Here is a 21,519-nt window from a genome sequence, read left to right on the forward strand (position 1 = left end):
GTATGTTTACCAGTGCGGTGGAGAAAGAAAGCTGAATGATACAAGTTATAATTCCACCAAGATGTCAGAAGACACTTAGTGTTCACGAAGATCCAGGTACAGATGAGTAAATGATCAGCCTTCAGTTCAATACTTTCTTTCTTACTTTAAAGCATTAGTTAATGTGCAGTGTGAGAGAAAAGCACGGAGAATGTGATGTGTGATGCGCTGGAATTCGCTGGTGGCATGAATCCAGTTGCAGCCTGTTCCAGACTTCAATGCCCGCACTCTGCATCAGAAGCAAAAGGTTAGACGCACACATACGTGCGTTCTCCTTCCATCCCTGCACCCCTCAATGTACCAGTGCAGTTAGGCAATTCTGCAAGCAATTAAACTGAGCGACCAGAACATTTCATAATTAGCTTGTTAGCATTACGTCAGCTGCAGCCAATGCACCCCCTATATTTGAGTGGGATTGTCGCCCTTTAGTAATGATACATTTAGATATACTTCAATGCTTTCTTTATATAGTAAATTAATCATGTTTAATTAATTAGTTTTTATGTATATTATATTATTTTTAAAAAGCTGCTTCAAAATGCTACTTTAAAAAATATTTTCAGTTTTTTGTGAATGTTTCTGATAATTTAGAAAGCGTGAAGAGGAATTTAATATGAGTACAGGAAGCTCCAGTGGAGTCATTGGTTCACAGAGAGGTGGGAGGTTTGCAGCTTCCTTTGTGAGAATGTGGTCAGTATGGAACTGGGTCATGCTATTATTCCTCACAATACATATCACACTCTCACAAGGAAGCTTGCACCATCTTAAAAGGCATACTCTTTAATTCTACAAGTCATTAATGTAGAGCTGTAGCCTGCCAGCTCCCCCTAAAAATATTGGGAGCAGCACCATTTCCTTTGAGGTGGTTCTTTGAATGCTCGTCTTTGGTTGCTACCCAATGAGTGGCAACCGGGTCTGGATGGAAACTGATGATTAAAACCTGGAGCTGCAAACAAATGAGCATGTGTGTGCATTGAACAGAAACCCCAAGCATGCACTATTGGCAGTAAAAAACAACAGTTCAAAACATTGGCGCTTCACATCTTTTTAATCAAATTGCTATTTTGCTGCCTAACATCACAGCTTAGCTCATTTAAACACATCATGTGGTGCTTCATATGTGCCAATTTGGAATGCAAAGCTGATTCAAAAATACTAAATAATACAAATATGCTAACACGCTGATGTATAAATTTGAACCTACCAGTAATGCACTCGGAAGTTTAAAGTAAATGCCATCATAAGGCATCTGGCACTGGCATACATCCAGCTGACCTACCGGGTACATTAGAGCAGGTGAAGCTAAAGCAAAGAACAATTGTTGAGCATGAAATAGATAGTTTTTAATGGGAAGAACAATGAACAGAGTAAACTTACTCAATCAGACTTTTCCTTGGTGGGTCTTGGAGTATAAGTACGTGTTTGCAATGTGATTGCGAAGCAAATTCTTTTAATCTTTCAAGTATGAAAGATATTCACTTTACCCCTATGACTGTGAGGCTAAGCACAACTCCAATGTCATATTTAAATTTGCTGACACCTCTATTCTTGTTCGCCGAATCAAAGTTAGGAACGTCCCAGCGTACAGGAGGGAGACTGTAAATCTGGCTATAGATATGTGGTGGCTGCATGACAGCCTGGTATGGACATGTCAATGCCCTTGAATGGAAAATCCTACAAAAAGTAGAAAAACTCTCTCCACCGTTGAGCACATCTACACATTGTTGCAGAAAAGCAGCATCCGCCGTCAGGGAACCCCACCACCCAGGACATGCTCTCTTTTTGTTGCTGCCATCTGGAAGAAGGTATAGGAGCCTCAGGACTCACAGCACCCAGTTCAGGAACAGTTATTACCTCTCAACCGTCAGGCTCTTGAACCAGAGGGGGTAACTTCACTCAACTTCACTTGCCCCAACTCTGAACTGTTCCCATAACCTATGGATTCATTTTGAAGGACTCTTTTTCATCATCTCATGTCATTGATATTTATTGTTTGTTTTTTAATGATTATTATTTCTTATTCTATTTGCACAGTTTGTTGTCTTTGCACACTGGTTGTCTGCCCTGATGGGTGCAGTCTTTCAATAATCCTATAACGCTTGTTGGATTTATTGAGTATGTCTGCAAGAAAATGAATCTCAGGGATGTATATTGTGATGCATATGTACTTTGATAATCAGAATCAGGTTTAATATGCATCGTGAAATTTGTTAACTTAGTGGCAACAGTTCAATGCAATATTTGATCATATAGAATGAAAAAAGTAAATAAGTAAATGAATCACAGTAAGTATATATAAGATAGATAAAAATAGTGTAAAACAGAAATAATGTTTATATAAAAGTGAGGTAGTATTCATGGGTTTAACGGCCATTAGGAATCGTATGGCAGAGGGGAAGAAGCTGTTCCTGAATTGCTGAGTGTGGGCCTTCAGTCTTCAGTGCCTACTTCTCGACGGTAATAATGAGAAGAGAGCATGTCCTGGGTGATGGAGGTCGTTAATCATGGATGATGCCTTTCTGAGGCACTGCTCCTTGAAGATGTCTTGGATAGTAAGAAAGCTAGTACCCAAGGTGGAGTTGACTAATTTTACAACTTTCTGTAGCTTCTTTCAGTGCTGTGCAGTAACCTCACGTTCCCCCCCCCCCCAACCCCCAGACAGTGATGCAGCCTGTCAGAAGGCTCTCCATGGTACACCTATTGTAGATTTCAAGTGTATTAGGTGACAAACCAAATCCCTTCAAACTCCTAATGAAATATAGCCATTATCTTGATTTCTTGATAGCTGCATCAATATATTGGGATGAGGTTAGATCCTGTGATATCTTGAAACCCAGGAACTTGAAATTGCTCATTCTCTCCACTTCTGATTCTGTGTTCCCTTAGTTTCCCTTCCTGAAGTCCACAATCAGTTCTTTCATCTTACAGACATCGAGTGCAAGGTTGTTGCTGCAACACCACTCAACCAGCTAATATATCTCACTCCTTTATGCCTTCTCATTTCCATCTGAGATTCCACCAATGATAGTTGTATCATTAGCAAATTTATAGATGGCATTTGAACTATACCTAGCCATGCATTCATGGGTATGTAGGGAGTAGAGCAGTGGGCTAAGCACATAGCCCTGAGATTTGCCACTGAAGATTGTCAGCAAAGGAGAGATATTTAGCACCAGTCTGGACAGACTGTGGTCTTCTGGTTAGGAAGTCAAGGATCCAATTGCAGAGGGAGGTACAGAGGCCCAGATTCTGTAGTTTATTGATCGATAAAAAGTTTTCTTATACCAGCTTTATAGAACTGTGACCATCCATCTACAGCTCTCAAAATAAAGAAGATGTTAAAATTGGTAAATTACCAAATAACAGAGATATTGTAATCTTTCCATAAACCCTACAGATCAATCATCCCAGGATGTTTTTCAAGACACCTAACATATCCTCTTTCTTAAGATCAACATGCCCTAAAATATCAACACACGATCTCACCATCTCCCTGGAGAACACTGATATGAAGTGCTCATTAAGGATCTTGCCTATTTCTTTTATTTCCACATATAAATTCCCACTTTATTCTTAAGTGGACCTTTCTACTCATTTCTCTGCTTCCCCTCTCATATATGTATAAAATGCTTGGAGATTTTTCTTGACATTTATATTTATTTTACTTGTCAAGGACATTTCAGTACTTCTAATTCCTGTTGCTTCATTATTTACCCGAGAGACAGAGTGGATTGATATTAGAAATTGTATAATAACTCTGAAAATAAGGGAGAAATATTGAATGTACCAGTGATATTCCAAAGGTACAGCTATGATGCATTATATCCATGCAAGTTAAAGAAAACTAGAGATGAAACCATGCAAGAACCATTAGGCACACTCAGTAATCAATTAGACAAGTTGTAGTGGCAGAGATCTGCCAAAGAACTAACACAGTACAATATTTATTTAGAGATACAACATGTTAACAGACGCTTTCTGCTTCAACGAGCCTACTCTGACAGTAACATCCATGTGACCAACTGACCTGCTAACCTGTATGTCTTTGGGATGTGGGAGGAAACTGGAGCACCCAGAGGAAACCTACACAGTCATGGCAAGAACTACTTACAGACAGCGATGGGAACTGAACCTGGGTCGCTGGTGCTGGCATTGCATTATGCTAACCTCTACACTACCATGCTATCCTGTGCCCTTTATGAAGGATAATGGAACGTGCCTGGGAACAATATATAGGCAGCTGAATTTTGGTGGTAAGAGGAAAAAAAGGAAGGAGAGCTGAAAAATATTTAGAACCCCAAAATATGGTGTTGAACAGAAAGTATTCCATCTAAAAAAGCATGTAAGAGGAGAATAGATGAGAGTAATGTAGAAGGCGTAATATATGTAGATTTCTAACTAACTCCTCAGAACAGATTACTGAGTCATTTGAAAACCTATGGAGTCAGATTATGTTGCAGCGGAAGAACGATGTTCCTTACAGCAGCAGATGCAAAGTTCATGACGGGATAGAAGGTTGAAGTGAGGTAATATGTAGTGTGAAGAACTTTTACAAAACAAAGGAGGCATAAATGAACCAACAGAGGGGTAAACAGTTGAAAAATATTTTTCAATGCAAAATGTATTAAATTACAAAAACAAAACATTGTGGAAATTTGAAATAAAAATGCAGGATCTGCTTACTATTTAAAATGATTGAATTGGTAGCTATTAATTTCCCCCAGCAACGATCCGAAGAGTCACCTGTTGGTAGCACCGTGACCCAGTCTGCATTGTGTGAGCCAGCTCTTTCATGTTAACACCCATTTCTTGCCACTACTGTCAGAAATTAACCTAGTTTTCCCCAAGGTAGCAACTCAACTTCAGCAAAGTCATGGCACTTTGATGCACTTGACTTTCTAGGCCAATAGTTTTTACCTGTGGCACTGCTCCAAGTAAGACAGCACAGAATACATGTTGACGCAAGAGAATGGAGATGCTGAAACCTGGAGCAGCAATTAATCTACAAAATTAATTACTCAGTGGGTCAAGCAGCATCGAGAGGGGGGATGAATTGTCCATGCTTTGGGTCAAAACTTTGCATTAGGACAGGATACATGTAGATGGCTATTAGTTGATGAAGCCCATGGCAAGGCCACTTATCCATCATTCTTGTACTGACAAAGAAGGTGTAGTCTACTGCACTTGCTGTATGTCTCTACACAACTATGCAGCGAGTTAAACAGCTTCTCAAGGATCACCCTTGACAGAAGTTTTTTCAGAGTTTTTAATGAGATTCTTTTACTTGTGAAACTGCAGAAAGTTAAGTAAAATACGTATTAAATTCCATACAGAATTGTCTCATTCCTGAATATACTAATACTGTTGACTGTTTGGAAGTTGTTTGTTTGCTAAACTTGGTAAAATGTTTGCAGACATTACAGCTCTAATTGAGAAACCATCATCAGTGCACAGTTGAGGGTGTCGTCTGCTCAAAATGCCAGCTTATATACTCCACTGTGGTCCAAATGGATATTGAGTAGACATTGTGATCTGGTTGGCTGGTTCAGAACACTGTGCCGTGATCATCAACTGCATCATGCATCCACCATTCTGTCTAGCCTATGACGGAATATTCTTCCCTGCTCCGTCAGCTACTGACCATCATAGTCCCTTGCAAGACAGAATGGTAGGTGCATGATATGGCTGATAATCACGGCACTGTATTTGGAAACAGCCAACCAGACCAGGATGTCTAATCACAATCCATTCCGATCCCGGAGGAGTATATAAGCTAGCATTCAGAGGAGACAACATGGCCAACCACACGCTGATGATAGCTACTCGATTGGAGCCAAAATGTCTACAAAACTTTTTCCAAACTCAGTGATCTCTCAAACTTCTAAATAGCCAACCTGAGCTACCAATATTCTGCAATTTTTCAAACTGTTGATTATTCTCACAAAGTACACACATACACAGTATTCCAAAGCTACCCCGTGTAAACAAGAGCAAACTTGTGGTGCAATGATAAACTTAAGCATAGTACTTCTTTCAAAATATATCTACTAAATGTTTACTACTATTACCAAAAATTGAAAACTCACAGATATTGCTGTTTCAAGGGCAAATAAAGAGTGGATGGAGATGGGTGTCTTTTCACAGTGTACTTCGAATTGAATCAAAAACAACTGTGCAGGAAATGATACAAAAATCAGCTTATGTAGAAAAAGTGATGCTCGCCAAAAATGAGCTGCATCTCTCAGGACCAGAACATATAGTGTAACATTCTCAGACCATTCTTTGATGTGAGAGATAAACTGTGTACTTAAATTAACCTGATCTGAAGACGTTCAAAGAAAAAAGTGAATTGTTTCTCAAACCATGTAAGAACAACATGATAAAGCACATACACCTCTGAGACAGATGCTTGTATCTGCAGGGGAAAAGTACCAACAGGACATGAGTGAACAGGAAAATTACAGAACAAGTCCAAAAACATTGGATCTTTAGATCTCGAGAAAGGAACCAATTAAAGGAAATGCTTCACTTTCTTCAACTTTCAGACAGATCCTAGGCAAAAGTTATGTCTTACATTTTTCCTTTTGGATTGTGAAATGTATATAGTGACAATTTATTACTTTCAAATTTTGTGCAGACAGATTTGTTAGAAAATACCCATTCTGAGGCAGTCATCGGTAAGGTTAAAGGAGAATTCACCAGACAAGTCTTATCTGCTGAACACAGGTAATAGGCCAGAGTTCACAGCAGACAATATTTCAGGTTCTCAAAAAGGCCAGTAGTTAGATTGTTGAAAACATCATCTCACATTCCTCAGACAATGGAAGGACTGAAAGTGCAAAGAAGGTGGCAGCAAAACTGCTGGAGCAAATTGAGTTATCATCGGCAAACCCTTACCTGAACTTCCCCGACTTCCATTTTATCCAGCCCACGGGCTGATGGACGTCCTTTGTGGAGAACTTATGGATACAGAAAGTAAAGGTTGCTCAGTATTCATCACACCCCAGATAATGTGAGATCATTCCATATTAGAGAAACAGGTGCCACTTCAAAAAGACCACATAAAGGCTTGTTTGACTAAAGCAGATGTGGAGATACTGGATGATTCAGAACTAACACTGTAGAGTGGGAAACCTGCAGCTCACAGCAGACTTTGGGAAAATCACAGCTAGTACAGACCTGATCAACAAGGACAATTTATTCACCCAATGAGCTCAATGAATTTGTGGCAAAATAAAACAGAAAAGATATTGGCAGTAATTTGGATGCTTTGTCTATTTTGCTATGTGTTTCATAATTAAATAAAGTTCATAACATGCGTATCATATGTCATACCAGTATATGGCAATATTATTGGTTCAAAGCAATCTGTCCTTTCAGGATAAGTCATATAACTAATTGCTTTCCAGTTTAGTTCCAGGAGGTTGCTGTTTAAAATAAAGCAACCATAGGAATACTGAATAACTCTGTAATTTGGTTCATTAATAAAGTGTCTTCGTTGATAGATCAAATGTGATTATTTTAGGTATCTTGGAGAATGGACAAGGGAGATACTGATTACAATTCTAAGAAGAAAGATAGTCAATGATGAAAAAATAAACTTATAGTGCACTTTGGAAGCAATTGTTTTGTTAATGTTTTTTTCCAAGGTTTATAATTTTTGCTGATTCCTAAATATTTCTCTCTTGGTTGCAAAAAATCAGTTGCAGATCTAACGAAATGTAAATCTAATATATTCAAATATAATGTGGAAAATTGCAACTAATTACTTGGAGCAGTTGAACTAATTAATGCCTTCTGCACAGATTATTCAGAACAGTTAAAAAAAACATTTGGCCCTACAGTAGAAGCCTGGCACTTATGTTCCACAGAAACCTCCTCCTCCTACTTCCTATCCATCTCATATCATCAGTATAAGATATTCCTTTCTCTATCATTCAATTGCCTCCTTTCATTTTAAAAGACACCTACGCTATTTTCCTCTGTAAAAATAGCAAATTCTGTTCTAGATTTTTAACGTTCTTGCACATTTTCTGATATTCTGAAGCATAACCATGATCTTGAAGAAGAACATCTCAATTCGGTAAATGAGAGCAGCTTTCATTTGAAACTGCTGTGAAAATTATTGTGACACTTTAATAATTAGCCACAACTAAACTGGTGCTACCATGTCTGTGAATTTGCTGTTGAGGTTCTTGGTGAATTGTACACCCTGTGGCCACTTTACCTCCTTTACCAAATAAAGTGGCCACTGAACATACTGTATGTTCGTGGTCTTCTGTTGCTATAGTCCATCCACTTCAAGGTTTGACATGTTGTGCATTCCGAGAAGCTCTTCTGCTCACCACTGTTATGATGCATAGTTGTTTGAGTTACTGACACCTTCCTGTCACCTTAAACTAGTCTGGCCATTCTCCCTGACCTCTCAAATTAGCAAGGCATTTTTTCTCACCAAACTGCCTCTCTTTGGATGTGTTTTGCTTTTCACACCATTCTCTGTAAACTCTGGAGTCTGTTCTGCATGAAAATCCAGGAGATCGGCAGTTTCTGAAATACTCAAACCACCCCATGTGGCACCAATGGTCAAAGTCATCTATTCCACATTCTGATGCTTAGTTTGAACAACAACTGAACCACTTGACCACATCTGCATGCTTTAATGTACTGAGTTGCTGCCTCATGATTGGACGATCTGATATTTTCATTAATAGACAAATATACCTAGTAATCACTGAGTTATAAATTGTAGTTCCATGGTTAAAGTCACTTAGATCACATTTCTTCCTTTTTCTGATGAATATTCTATACAACAACTAAACCAGCAGTTAAACCAGATGTTTAGTCTGAACAACAACTTGACCATGTCTGCATTGTTTTTATGAACTGAGTTGCTGTCATGTAGTTGGCAGATTAGATATTTGCATTAATGAGCAGTTGTACAGCTGTACCTAATAAAACGGTCACTAAATGTATTTGAAAATGATTCACTGGCCCATTGTTGTTCTTAAAATATGTCCAGAGTTACAAACTTTGATTGTCTGGGTTTTGCTGCATTTAGTATATTGTTGTTAAGGGTTTTTAAATTTAGGAATGCTGTACTAATATTGTCTGGCTGAAACTTCTTGCTTCTAAAATAAAATAATATGTTTGTTGATTACTGTATGATAACATGAATCATCTTAGAGCCTTTGTGCCCCCTACCCAGTCAGGTGCTGCCCTGTGGATAGAGGCATGAATTGATTTCCCATTTTTGTGTTTTGACAGTTGCATAATTTTGCTGAAACCTAATCTTTGTGTTTGCCATATTACCCTTGACATTTCCCATGATATATTATTATGTCCCATTAACCACTTTACTGCTGAGGCCATTAAGATTTCATTACATTTATTACTTTCATTTTAAAGCATTCATTAGTTGCTCGTGTTTTCTCTCTCACCATTTTCTATCCCTGTAGGCTATTCATCACTACCCATGACACATTCTGCTTTGATGGTGGGAGATCTGGTTAACAGACAGCTGCCTTCAGAGGTACTTCAAGATCAGGCATAATCTAACTAGGCAGAGCATAATCAGATCAAGCTTTTTGACATTCTACTCTTTGGTAATCCTTAAATAATATTCAAGCTGATTTTTGCACCAATGTCTAGAACAGAAGCTCTCCTTACCTTTGTTGAGGAAAAATAGCCAGTACACCGTATAATGCTCTTTAAGGCCTACCTTATGATTTTGCTTTGTCATGTACCACTAAGCAAAGCGCAACAATTCCAAGAAATTTGAGGTGATCTAAACAATTTACAGGCAAACAACATTTTGTTGTCAATGTGAAAGGAAGATGGATGCATTAAAGCAACAGAACATTTGGAAGTGAAGATGTTAAGCAGGTGGGAAAAGCAGAGGTTATCATGTTATGGTGAGGAAGCACATCTAAAACAGATAAAGTGAAGTAAAGTTATTCAGTTATTCAGTAAAGTTATGCAATTCTCATTTACTCTGTGCTTAGTTGCTATAGTGAAAGCAATGTAGCATCATCATGTACAGTTACATGAACTCTGCCTATAGTCAGTGCTTAACTACCCTTTTGATGGCATGCTTGAGTCAATAGACAAGGCCAAATTCTAAACTGTAGGAATTATTTCAATGATTAAAGCTGTAATATGGTTGCTTGATGTGTTGATGACATTCTGAAAGGGATTGTGCAACAAAAAGGCACATACACACACACACACACACATATATATATGTGTATATATACACATATACACTCAAGAAGAAGATTAAAAATACTCTGAGAAAAGTAAGAGTTATGGAAGTAGATTCATACGAATTTAATATATGTTCAAAGTTCAAAGTAAATTTATTATCAAAGTGCATATATATCACCATATACAACCCTGAGATTCATTTTATTGCTGGCATACTCAATTAATCCTTAATAGAATAATTACCACAATAGAATCAATGCAAAACGGCACCAACTTGGGTGTTCAATCAGTGTGCAAAAGACACAAACTGCGCAACAACAAAATGAAAAGAAATATAAGCAATGTATATCGAGAACATGAGATGAAGAGTCCTTGAAAGTGAGGCTACAGGTTATGGGAACATTTCAGTGATAGGACAAGTGAAGTTAAATGAAGTTCTCCCCTTTGGTTCAACAAGTTGATGGTAGAGAGTTAATAATTGTTCTTAAACCTGTCATTGTGAATCCCTAGGCTCCTGAATCTTCTTCCTGATGGCAGCAGAGAGAAGAGGGCACATCCTGTGTGATGATGGATGCTGCTTTTCTGCAACAATGCTTAGTGTAGATGTGTTCAAAGGCTTTACCCATGATGGACTAGGCCACATCCACTGCTTTTTGTAGGATTTTCCGTTCAAGGGGTTTACTGTTTCTATACCAGTCTGTGATGCAGCCAGTCAATATAATCTCCACTACATGTCTATAGAGGCTTGTCAAAGTTTTAGATACTATGCTGAATCTTTGCAAGCTCCTAAGGAAGTTGCTGTGCTTTCTTCATAATTGTACTTACATGGAGGTCCCAAAACAGATCTTCCCAGATGATAGCACTAAGGAATTTAAAGTTGCTGACCCTCTCCGTCTCTGATCCTCTGATGAGGATGGACTCTTGGACCTCTAGCTTCCTCCTCCTGAACTCAACTATCAACCCCTCGATCTTGCTGGTATGGCTGGGTAAGAGGTTGTTGTTATGGCACCACTTAGCCAGGTTTTCAAGCTCCCTCCTGTATGCTGATTCATCACCCCCTTTGATTTGGCCCGTGGTGTCATCAGCAATATTGAATATGACATTTGTCATCAACAAACTTAAATATATTGGGAGCACTCAACATACAAGTCAATATCTATTGAAAGACAAACAGTACTACACAATTGTGTATTAGTTCCTGAAATTTATTGATGGAGGAATTCAAATCAAATCGAGTTTAATTATCATTCAAACCACATATAGATATAGCTGAATGAGACAGTGTCTCTCTAGGGCCAAGGTGCAAAACTTACAAATTAGTAAGCAAATATTTAAAATAGCAATTAACATTCAAAATAGCGATTAACACAATTCAAAATAGGGAGCAAAGAAGCATGGTCACTCAGAAGGTATATAGTCCAAGACCTTGAATGACAACGTCTGGCAATTTTTGCTATAGTCTCCCGGCAGTGTGCAGACGCACACAATCCAGCCTGTCATTCTACTGTTTGAACACAAGAGGGCAGCACGGATAGGAGAGGCCAGTGCTGTAATGCTTCAGCACCTTCCCAGCTGGTCGACAGCATTCGGCAAACCCAAGACTCGAGCTCTAGTCCTGAGTTTATCTTGCAGGCCTATCAAGCATGCAATTGTAGATTTTGGCACTCCAGTTATCTCTGCCATCTGGTGATGAATGCTGTCAGGTAGATGACCTTTCATTTGGTCCAGTAGGGTACTCTTTTTGGGCTAGTGTCACATCTTTTCATGGCACCTTGGCAAGAATCTGAAAACTTTTGAAGTCAAATAAAAAACAAAATGATCAAAATTCACTGTTTTTTGATTCATCATTCAGCAGTCCAAATGGATTAATGAACACAAGACTGATAGCTCAAAACACGGTGTGGTGTCTATTGGCTATCTAGGTGCTCTCAGCTGACACTAGTTAGAAACTGTTCAGCACCATCTTCTGTCCCAATTAAGCTGCATGGTTTCCTAAATAAAGGGATTCCTGGCTCATTTCTTGATTAGTTTTTGTTTTTTAAGTGTTGTTCCAAATTAGTGGCTGCCCTGATTGATCAATGGTCCAATTATTCAGAAACCACTGCATTCAGTATTTACTCTTCCTTTCTTTCTGTATCAGAAGCAATCAGTTCTTCTTGTGATCATTGGGATCAATTTTCCTTTTATATTAGCAGAGTCTGTGCTGCTAGGCGTATTCCACATCCGTGCTATTAGCAACACATTACACAAACAGAAGCAAAGTCTGATTCTAATTCTACCCAGTTTACTTTATCTCACCACATCAGTGTTATTCCCTTGGTTCTTTCTATATTCTGTTAAAGTTTTGAATTGAAACATTAACTGTTTTTCTTTTCACAGATGCTGCCTGACTTACTGAATGTTTCTAGCAGTTTTTGGTTTTATTTCAGATTTTCAGCATCTGCAATTTTTTTCTTGATTTTCATATATACAATTCCCATTGAGACAGAAAATTTTTGGAGAACAGAGAACAGGAGAGTGAAGGCTTATGAGAAACAGACAACCTGTGGCCAATGAAGCAACAATTACTGTCATTCCCAATTCATTAAAATCTGAAAATGTATTGAATTACAGTACAATATCAAAAACACATGAGATTCTGCAGATACTGGGTATCTAGAACAATACACACAAAACTCTAAAGGAACTCAGCATCCATGGAGAAGAATAAACAATTGATGTTTACAGTGAAAACCCTGCCTCAGGACTGGAAGGGAAGGAGGAAGAAGCCCAAATAAAAATGTGGATGATGGTAAGGAGTACAAACGGGTAGGTGAGGGGGAAGGTGGGTAGGGGAGGAGGGATGAAGTGAGAAGCTGTGAGTGATAGGTCGAAAAGGTAAAGAGTGATCCCTGTAGAAAGTGGAGAGTTGGGGGCGGGGGATGTGGAATAATGTGTGTTGTGGTAGGATCCTATTGAAAATGGCATTAGTTACAGTGAATCATGCTAGTAGTGGGGGATCATATGATATGTGCAGGGGAAACTCCATCCCTATTATGGTGGTGAGTAGATGGGCTGAGGGCAGATATTTGGGGAAATGAGGAGAAGCATTGATAAATCTGGTGATTTCATGCTTAGACTTATTGAGACTAGCTTATTTTAAAAAAATCCAGACTCATTTAATTACTTGAGTTGAAATTCCCCATCTGCAATGGGGAGATTTGAACTCAAGTCACTTCATCACTGGTCCTGAATTCCGGTATCCTAACCACTGTTCTACCAGACCTTATCTTCAATAGATTGTTATGTTCCTCCGCATCATTCCGACTCACTCATAATTTTGTTTATCCAGATATTCATATAATGATTGATAATTTCCACTCCATTCTCTTTCTCTCAACTTCCTTTCTTTGCACAGTCAGTTTTTCCTCTTCATTTTTCATTATTATTCTTATAGTCCTCAAAGGAGTTTCAGTTTTAATTGATTTCTAATCTTTATTTCTCTGTGGCACTGAAAAACTGCTGGTGGTTTTCATCTTTAATTGAATATATTTATTCTATATTCTTGCAATCTCTTTAAAATTATGAGCTGAGTTATCTGAATGTGGACAGAAACAAACATTAAAGTGGTCCTGTAAAACTAGCATCTTCATAGGTTGTCGAATCATCTTTGTCTTCATAACATTTTAGGAGCTGCACATAGTAAGGTTAGAGATGGTAACTCAGGCTATATCAGAAATCACACAATAAATATGGATTTAGAAATTCAATTACCTAACAGAGCTAAAGAACAACTGATACAAATTATTCAGTGATGGCAATAGTGGAGTGGACACAGAAAGAGACACCAACAGATCACTGTTTATTGTGGCATCAGAGGCAGATACCCAAAGGAATAATCAGAAAGGTATGGTCCTTCACAGAGAAAGCAACTGCTCCTTTACAATGTCAATAGCTTCCAATCAATAGAGCAGGTTGCATCATGACCTTTAATGGTGGACAGCTCCAGAGAAATTCAGGTAAGTTCTGCCCCTTCAACCTGTGGTTTAACAGGTCACATCCGTCACACTGTACTGAAGTGATAATGACATTTTTCAATTGATTTTGCATCTCAGATCTATTGTATAGTACTTAAAAATAGCATTCATTATATGACAGGATTTCTAGATAACACTCTCTATAATCTTATCAGTCAGTTTACCTTCCTTTCTCCCGGTGTCTAGCTTATTCCTTGATTTTCTCAACTATGCCTTTTTTGTTCCTTTCTTGTAAAATTGTAAAACTTATACAGCAGTCATCCAAATTTATAACTGCTGTTACTTGCACTGAGCCTGAAGACGCATTGGCCTAGAAATTCTATCAAGTAGCACAATCTTCATGTTCACTGTATGATATGATTTAGCTGAAAGAAAAATATGGGTTTACTATGAATCCGTTTTCCACCCTGATCTGTTGAGCTAATACACAAAGAAACCCAGGTATGTGGAGTAACTTCCAAGAGCGTGCAACACTATTCTGATGAAAGATGAAAGGCTGTATGATTTTTCTTCCCGCAGATACTGCTTGACTAGCTGAAATCTTCCAATATTTCTGTCTTTGTGTGCAACACAAGCCTGGATGTCACTTCTGTGGTGCATGACTGACCCACAGGTGGTGAAGCAGGCAGAAAAAGATGCTCACAAAACTTGTAATGCCTAGCTTATTGGCAAATGAAAAGAAACAGCCTGACATAGCTGTGGACAACACAGTCCATCATCAGGAATTCAATGCAGATACATTTTCTATCAATATTGACCCCCAAAAAGACTTTCTAGGCCCATGCTATGTTCAAGTAATCCTGGAAGCAACTCTATCACCCTTGTAAGCTTAAACCTCATCTTGACCCCAGGTTACTCTCAGCAGCCAATAACTACCGTTGTTCCTTTACCCTAGCCCTTGTTCTCAATTTCTGGATATTTTCCCTGACTGATGCTCTGCCTTCTCGCATCAGTCTTCACAAGGACGATCCCTGTGCATGAACCATCAACCAAGTCCATTGTGCGCCTGAGAAGTCTGCTTTGTTTGCTGAGTACCGAAGTGTTCTTAGAGGTCCAACTAATTCAGTCTAAAAGTTGAGTGGTCATTCCTCTGCCCTCTTCCATCATTTGAGGCCATTATTAATTCGTAATCAAACTTAAATAGTATTGAAGCCAGGTTTGACTTTGGTCTCACATTATCAGTATTACAATAGTTAAAGTTTAGGCTTGTTATTATGACTCATTGCTCCGTATGCTTTTGTGACCTCTTAGTTTGCTTGCTCTTAGTTCACTGTTTGTGGGAGTCCAATCCTTGATCTAGGATAACTTTCAAGTTTCCTAACATTCAGCCTCTCCAGTGAGGCACAACATGTGGCCTGTAGGCCTGAGCACCCATGCTTGCTGCTCTGCTACTAATTTTTATCTGCTATGGCAAGCTGATCGCTGACACCAGTTCACGGTTGGTGCAGGATGTTCCTGCTGAAAATAGTAAATCCTGTCCCAGAGAAGCTTTTAACAACCTATTAAGCCATGCCCTCAAATCTTATTAGCTGTTAGTTGTCCAAAGGGTTCAAATGTCCCTGAATTATATTCAAAAATCAAATGCATTTATTAACTTCCATAATAAAGGAACTGCTGGGAAAGCTTAATGGGCAACACTTAATAGGAAAGCAAAGTAGTCAGCATTTCAGGTCTGGAACCCTTTATATGTATTTCCTTCAAAATCGATTCCTTTATCATGTCCGATCAGCCCTGAAGAGCAATTATTCATTTTCCTATGAATTTCATTAATGACTTCTGATTATTGGTGAAGTCTTGATTGACATCACCTCCTGTAGCAGTACACATGTTTACTGCTACCTATCGTTAATTTCCATACACCAAATATGGTAATATCTCCAGTTCACAATACTTAGTTTAATGTCCCTGTTTTACTATCAACCCTATTTTCTCCCTGAGGAATACAACAGTTTCACAGAGACTGAAAAATGCACAGCAAATATCAGAAGTCTTTGTGAATGTTGCCTAGAGTTTTATCACTGTATGTGGTCACTTCTGTCAAGTGCCTTAAATTTCAACCATTGCTTTTTATACAGAAGCTTTTCCAAGAAGCTTGATTTTCTGACACTACAAGATAAATGGGAAAGCAATCCAACTAGGTCACACAAAGAGTCTGCAAGTCAATTTTGATAGATTAAATGAGTGCTAGAATTTAGTATTTGCAGTGTGATGTGGAGAAAAGGGAGAATATTCACTTTGGTAGAAAGTGCTGCAAAGCAGAATATTGCTTGATCTGAGATAGACTATGGAACGTACAATGCAAAGTGATCTAGGTATCCTGTACAGGAATTGCAGAAGATTAGCATTTAGGTAGAGCATTTAAGTGAGGAGATGAGAAGAATAAGAGGTGATCCTGTTGAAACATTAAATATTGTCAAAGTAGTGGCATAAAAGATAGTTCATTTTGTGGAAGAATCTGGAACTTGGGGCTTTTGTTGCAGAATAAAAGATCATTTATTGATGATAGGGATAAGGACTAATATCTTCTCTCAAATGGTTGTGAATCTTTGGGATCCTCTCTTTCAGAGGGCTATATAGATCATATTATTCTAGGATGAAATTAAAGATCTTTGATTAATTGGGAAGTTAAGAATTATAGAAAACAGGTAGGAATTTAGATCTAGGTCAGCCATGAACTTTTTGAATGGCAGAGTAGACTAAAAGGGTCTTTAAGTCTTGTTCTTAATTCTTACATCCATATGCTACAAGCTCAACACATGCAGTAGCTTCATCTTTGTCAAACAAACCTGTGTTTAGCATTAGGCCCATGGGTTGGAAATGTAGCTGAGCCTGCAAAAGGCAGAAACTTAAAGGTTGGGTGGGCACTAACGAGGATAGATTGGTGGCTTGATCCTATGAACTTGCCCATTGACCCACCATCAGCAAAGCTAAGGTGGCTTGTCACCTTTAAATAGAAATCACAAGTTTGAGAAATTCGTAAGAAGCCAGTCAAAGTCTGAGAGTGAAAGTAGGCCAACATTTCACATTTCTTTTCATATGAAATGTGATTTGATCTATCTTAAAACACCCTTAATTCAGATCTACTCAAGAGAATGGTAGTATATGGACAAAGGCAATCAGAATAAGGACTTCATTTTTATTTTTTCCTAAATTTGAACTGAATTTATTGTCTTAAGAAACAGGTTGGGAAATTGGAGTAGAGAACTAATAGACAGGTCTTGAGGACATCACCATCAATACAATCAGATGTGCTGAGATATCAAGCATAATATAGAATATTTTAACTTCAATGGAAGCTTTTGAAAATATTTTTCTACAAATATCTATATTCATTGTAGCCTTGCATGCTATCTCAATTCCATATAAACCTACTCTTGATAACAATGCATGCAAAACAGTACCTTGTATTGCTACATCTATGGCTGTATCTGTGTTGTGCAACCCTTTTCAGCGTCATATTCAATTTTTGAGCCATAATGTGGCAGTAATTGATAAATGGCACTGACCAGCCTGCAATGCGCTTGGAAACTTCAAACATTGCATTGTATTTATTCTCAGATAAATTCTTGAGAAGTTATACTGGCGGTTTTCATAAAGTACTGTAATTCTTCAGAAGGGTTCAGATCTTTATTTTCTTTCAGGAACTACTGTATGTCTTCCTATTGATTGTGGTTTTGTTTTCTTCTATAGGTAGCATTTAAATGAAAGGTGCGGCATTTGCAATACTAACTGCTAATAATGGTTGTTACTTTAAGCGAGTCACTCTTTAATAATGGTGTCATTTGACTAAATGCTCCTATAGGTTAAGAAAGGTCCAGAAGCAGTCTGTGACAATCTCTTGAATAAATCACACAACTTTGAACTCTTGATGTTGCATGTGAATTAGTCTGCATGTTCAGCAATGGACTTTGTTAGCATTAGGAATCACTGAGCACACACGTCATAGAAATTGCTTGTGAATTCTTTAGCTGAAAGAACAGAATTAGACTGTATCTGAGTTTCATTAAATGTCTTCAATGAAAGAACAAAGACATGTTCATGAATTTTATTACAAAAGGGAGCAGCTTCACTTTTGTGCCAGAATACAGACACTGTTCTAATTCCTACAACAGGCTAGCTTGAAAATTCTATCGCAAAAACATCCATCTTTTCATATTTGTCATCTTCTATATATTGTTTTCTTTGTGGATATTAGCATTTCATCTTTATATACAGTGTGTGTGTGTGTGTGTGTGTGGTGTGTATGTATATATGTAATGACTTGCCAAACGGGTTCACTGCTAACGTAATGGTCTTTCTGTAGAAGCCGTGTTTGGATAACAGGTACTTTGGAATGTGAGCCGTCCAGTGAGGGGAGCGTATTTGTGTTGTATGCCTTACACCGGTGTGAGCTGGGTCTTTTGTTTGAAGAGAGAGGATGCTGAAGAGAACCTGTCGTAGGATTCATGGGAGACTGTGATTCGATGGAGCAAGGTGCGGGGTCTACTGAGGATCGGTGAATGTGTTTGACTTTTGGAAGAGTTGAGCTCCAACTTGTGCACATTTGACTGTTTAGTTATAATGGGCCTTTTTTTAAAATCTTTTTCTTTTCTTTACCAACTCTTAAGTTAAGATTCATAAATATAATTCCATTCATCATATGCAGTGTATTGTCTGTTATTTCTTGGCACTGGGTTGTAACAGGGTAGCAGATTATAGGCAACCACACAAACCGGGGTTTGAGGTGGGAGAACCATTTCATTCTCACAGGCATTGCGGAACCGCAGAGTGTTTTCCTTAAATTTATGCAGCCAAGGAAACCAGGTGGTTTTATATATAGTTTTTTTTTTGAGAGACCTTGACAAGGATGGTTAGGACCCAAATGCTAGAGTATCCAAAGGGAAGCATCATAACATGATGTAAAGCTGGAACGAGAACTGAGCGAAAACGAATTGTCAGATGATATCTCCAGTTAGATTTACAGTTGAGCACCTAGGCCCTGTTTAGGTGCTCTTTAAATACTCAATTCTTGATGACCAAAACATGATTACCAATTAGCGTGATGGTCCTGAACCCTTACCAGTTAACTATACTCCGTAGAGTCGGAGCGTTTAAACCCCAGAAGCTGACATGATTGGGTGTGTCCAGTAATACACATAAATGCATACATACATATATAGTACACAATATATAAGCTTATTTAACGCACTTTGATCATTAAACATTTTCCTATGTAGAATCATAGCAACGTAATGAACAGGTTTATCCTCAGTTTGACTTTGGGTCCTCCTTGACTCAATGCGACTCCACAGTGAAATCTCTGAGAGCTCAAAAATGAAACTAAATCTATAAATTGGGAAATATCATTTTCCACCCCTTATTCCACACAGCCACTATTTAACAAGTTGTGATAAGGTCTCAGCAAAGTTGATGCAATCTAGGAGTCAATATTACTTTGTTATATAACACAGAAATGAGTCTTTGGTCTGCTGAGTCCGTGCTGTCCGTGAAGCACCTACTTATTCCGATCTTACTTCAATCCCATTTTATTCTCTCCATGTTCCCATCTACTTCCTTAAGATTCCATCACTCAGCTAAATACTGAGTATACTAAATATGTGGCAATCCACATACTTTTGGGGTGTGGATGGAAATCACCAAACCCAGAATTAACCCATCTGCTGAAAGTCAGCATACATAAACTCCACACAGACAGCACCAGAGATCAGGTTGCTGGCTTTATACAAAAGGAATCTAATATCTTTGGTATTGTGTCAAGTTCTCATGGTTTGAATTGTATCAACAGTATTAAAATACATTTTCCCACGTTTTCTCCCATAAACTTTAAAAGCTAAACAGTTATGATTTATTTGCTTTGGTAACATATCAATTAATTTTAAAATTACATGTTAACATGCTTAAGCTGATTAATTTTCAGTGAAAAGTAATTCCCCAGACTCAGTGTGCAAATGTATTCCAAAATAAGAGAATTCAGAAGGGAACCATTTCTACAGGGGGTAGCATAACAGCAAAAGACCATCTGCTGAGACAGGAAACAAGTAAACCTGAACAGCTGAAAGGAGCTGCAGGAGATATGAGGAAAACAGTGACTACATCCCTTATCATTTCATTCAACTGACAGGTTATTTGTTATTAAACTTTGTGTGTTTTGAGGAGAGAATGTGCGGCAGGTTTACAGTAATTGTGAATGAGCACTTACCATTAATAGCCTTAAAGTGCCACTAAATCAATATGTAGTATTCCCTTTAGAACTGATCTTAGATCAACCAACCTGCTTTATTTCCATAAAAGATGTTGTAAAGTTATGGGTTTATATTATTGTTCACTGTCTTGCTGATTCTAGCAATATACAGTGTTTGAGTAAAGAGATACCATTGATGGGTAACTATGTTAGGTATGTAGGTTTTAGAGGTTGGAGAAGGGGAGTGCTGAGGTTGGGGTGGTGAATAATATGCTAGAGACATAATCATTGATCAAAAGCTATCATAGATTCTGTTTGTCTTTTTTTAATCCACAAAATCCAGTGCCAAATTTTCACATGTCAAATGTGAAAATATGAAATTAAAAATCAGACAGGGTGGTAAGTAAAAGATGTGTGACATAGAATGATTATAAAGTTCCTGAAAATTAATGTTGTTCCAATTTCTGAGTGCATAGAAATTTCCAAATAGCCACCTTTGAATCAAAACCTTGCATCTTATTGTTTATAAGAATATATATCACCAGTGATTTGCTTTCTCACATTTTTCACATTTCTAGCGAAACTATCCTGGAAATTTGTGGTTGCTAATTTTGTTTTGTAAATAGAGCTATATTACCTGTGACTTCCCTGTTGAAAACTTAGATAAAATAATTGTTCAGAATACCAGCTGTCTTGTGCTAATTTCATCCCTGATGGATCCCATAAGCACGTGTTAAACAAATGCCCATTCTGAACCCCAGACAGATCTGCACATAAGATGAATAGACTCCATCTGAATTTAATTATTTTATGCCAGGCCACTAGAGCACAGAGCAGGGGAACGGATCAGCAGCTACCGTATTATATTTATTAATTATTTGAACCTTACATCTAAGAATACTAATGGAATCAAGGGATAGAGTACAAGCTGAATGAAAATAGAAAATGCCAGAAACATTCAGCAGGCCAGGTAGCATCTGTGGAAGGAGAAATAGAGTTAATATTTTAGATCCAAGTGGATTTCCGGTGACTGTAGTCTTCTTGATATTCATTCACTAAAATGAAATCATGGAAAAAAGC

General features: G+C 38.0%; 1 long non-coding RNA gene across 1 annotated transcript; it reads left to right on the forward strand.

Moving 5' to 3' along the window:
- The first annotated feature begins 12 nt into the window (after nt 1-12).
- Nucleotides 13-21,274, forward strand: LOC132395692 (uncharacterized). The gene is made up of 3 exons (XR_009512715.1): nt 13-96; nt 12,672-13,033; nt 18,562-21,274. It is a non-coding gene; the product is annotated as an uncharacterized LOC132395692 (long non-coding RNA).
- Nucleotides 21,275-21,519: the final 245 nt, after the last annotated feature.

Source organism: Hypanus sabinus, chromosome 6 (genome assembly GCF_030144855.1).
Source record: "Hypanus sabinus isolate sHypSab1 chromosome 6, sHypSab1.hap1, whole genome shotgun sequence".
In the NCBI taxonomy this organism is placed as follows: Eukaryota; Metazoa; Chordata; class Chondrichthyes; order Myliobatiformes; family Dasyatidae; genus Hypanus; species Hypanus sabinus.